The following is a 3,014-nucleotide window of genomic DNA, read 5'->3' on the forward strand; positions in this document are numbered from 1 at the left end:
GAGAAGGCCTCATGTGTTAAAAAGGCATCTATCTGGGTTATGGAAAATCAGTTGCTCTTCTCATTCAGGCTGTGCTTGGAATTTACCCCCTCCTATTTATATGTCATTCAGGTGTTGCTTATCGAATTGCCAGTCAAATTAGTTACACCTAAAAGAAGAGAATGTGCAGTATTTGTTACTTGGGAGTCTTTTAAAGTTTCTTTTTTTTTTTTAATTTAACAGTTTATTATGAGTTATAAGTATCATTTTAAAAACACTGATCTATTAAATCATGTAGAAACAAATATGCAAAAAGTTTGCAAAACAAAACATACTTTAAACATGTTTAAGTATAGAGATTATGTGCAATTCCAGATTTTCAGTCACTTCATTATGCTATGGCAGCCAAGTAATCCTTAACTTCAATTGGAGTGAGCCTCCTAAATCCAGCTTCATTGCAGATTCCAACTTCTATGTTATCTTCAAAGCTTTCCTTTAGGGTTAATATGGCTGTATGAATGGCATCTTCAAGTTCTAGATCTTCATTATATCTTTTCTCAAGAAAAGTTTTTCCATTCACATAGTTCTTTCCCATCACTGTGGCTTTCCAGGCAAAGTAAGCTCCTGATGGATCTGACTGAAATAAATATGGTCGCCCCTCATTCCAACCACAAATTAGTAAAGAAACTCCAAATGGACGAACACCACCTGATTGGGTATATTCTTGCATCACAGAACCTACTCTCTGTACCAGCTGAGCTGTGGGAATAGGTTCTTGGTAAACAAGATAATATTGCTGAGCTAGTTTTCGAGCTCTGTGCACAAGCACTCTGTAATCTGGGCCCATGGCACAATATACCAAGCCTATGTGTTTGGTAATTGGCTCCACTTTGTGTACACTTCGCTCATCCTACAGAATGGATTTCTGTTTCTTCTCTGTTGCTAATACCACACCATTTGAAGCTTTAATTCCCACTGAAGGGGCTCCTCCAGCTACAGCAGCCAAAGCATGTTCAAGCTGAACAAGTTTACCAGATGGGCTGAAAGGAGTCAACGAAAAGCTGTACCCGCGCTCTGCCATCTTTACCCGGAGAGGCCCAAAGTTTCATTTTAATTAACCATTTGAGTATTGTGCAAAGTTTGTTCTACGTTTTAAAAGTAAATGAAAGAACAGTAGTTTTAACTAGCTGCTTTGCACTTCAAAATTTCAATACTTCATTAAGTTTACATTAATTTTATTTTCAATATAATATGTGTACCTATGTTTGCCATCAAGTCAACAAGTCAGCTTTTTCTAGAATCAGTCAAGACTTTTTCTAGAAGCAACTTGCTATATTTTATGGTATGACTTCTCCCCTATGACTAGTGTATGGAAAAATTATTTAGAAAGTTTTTATTAAAAATGATCTATTACTGAGCATTAAATTATTTTTTGGTGTTTCCAGTAATTAAAAAGTGAAGCTAAATTATATAATATATTTTTTCAGTAGGAGTAGGGGACATTTAATCTCTACTTAAATATACACTGAGTGGCCAGATTATTATGATCTCTGAGTGCATAATAATCTGGCCACTCAGTGTATATCCTATATATAATAAAGGCTAATATGCAAATTGTCCCCTTAACCAGGAGTTTGAGCAGCAATCAGGCCGGTCAACTGCCCATGTCCCCTTCCCCTGGCCAGGCTGGCTGGATCCCACCCATGCACGAATTCATGCACCGAGATATATATTTACCTAATAAAAGAGAAACATGCAAATTAATTATCACTCCACTAGTCAACAGCCAATCAGAGTGAGTATGCAAATTAACCCAACAAAGATAGAGGTTAATTTGTATATGCAGGCACAGAGCAGTGTGAAGCCTGCTATGAGGGTAAGGAGGGGCGGCGGAGGGAGCTACTGAAGCGAGGACTTACTGGCTCCAGGTGACCTGGGAGTGGGGACTTGCTGGCTCCCAGACAGCTGGGAGTGAAGCCAGGTCCTATTTTTGCATGAATATTGTGTATCGGGCCTCTAAAACACACACATACACACACACACACACACAAACACACACACACACACACACACACACACACACACACACACACATATATATATACACATACACACTGAGTGGCCAGATTATTATATGTTCAGAGATCATAATAATCTGGCCACTCAGTGTATATAATGCTCATTTAATTTTTAATTATAATAGTCATTTGCTTCATTTAAAAAAACAAAAATATATTTTAGCTCTGTGATTTGTCTAGCAAAAGATTTTTATTTTTAACAAAATCAACATATAATTTTATTCTAATGATTTTTTAAAAATGAAATGCCTAGAAGCTGACCTAGAATTATGTCTAAATAAAGTATCCCAAAGCAACCAGTCACTTGTAAAAAAAACCATAAGTCTAATGTTAGTGTTATAAATATTTCTTTGAAGTATGTTATTGTTCTAAGATTATTTCTGATTATAAAACTAATGTGTTTCTTGTGGAAATTATGGAAATAATATCTATATATATAAAAGCCCAGCAACCAAATGGTGGAATGACCAGAACAGCCAGTTGACCATTCGCTATGCCGCACACTGACCACCAAGGGGAAGATGCTCAATGCAGGAGCTACCCCCTGATGTTCAGTGTGCTCCCACAGGGGAGCACTACTAGGCTAACTAGGATGAGCGGCTACTCCCGCAGCAGGAGCAGCCACTGGCAGGCCCTGGGTGAGGCCGAGTCTCTGCACCTATCAAACACTTGAGACAATCCAGACTTTGGGCTGACCCCACCAGCTGATGCAGGCCCCCTAAGGTGTGTTCTAAAAAGAGCATGGAGAGCTGGCATAGGCGGATGGCAAGAGGGGATGTGACTGTGGACCCCCCAGAAAGGCTGTCCTGATGGCTGAGGATCTTGGAGCACGGCTACCCTGAACATCCCTGAAGGTGTCACCAACCTGGCATCACACATCAAGGACTTTCACAGAGTGGCTTTGGGGTGCAAAGCTCTCTGCCAGGTTCCTCCAGGACACAGAACACACCTTTACCC

At 39.5% G+C, this 3,014-nt stretch overlaps 1 pseudogene across 1 annotated transcript; it reads right to left on the bottom strand.

Annotated features, from left to right (window-relative positions):
* Positions 1-279: 279 nt before the first annotated feature.
* On the bottom strand, positions 280-1,066 carry LOC311626315 (proteasome subunit alpha type-2-like; annotated as a pseudogene). The gene has a single exon. The product of its transcript is annotated as a proteasome subunit alpha type-2-like (transcript).
* Positions 1,067-3,014: the final 1,948 nt, after the last annotated feature.

The sequence above is a fragment of the Pipistrellus hanaki genome, assembly GCF_964339955.1.
Source record: "Pipistrellus hanaki genome assembly, chromosome: 8".
NCBI classification, from domain to species: Eukaryota; Metazoa; Chordata; class Mammalia; order Chiroptera; family Vespertilionidae; genus Pipistrellus; species Pipistrellus hanaki.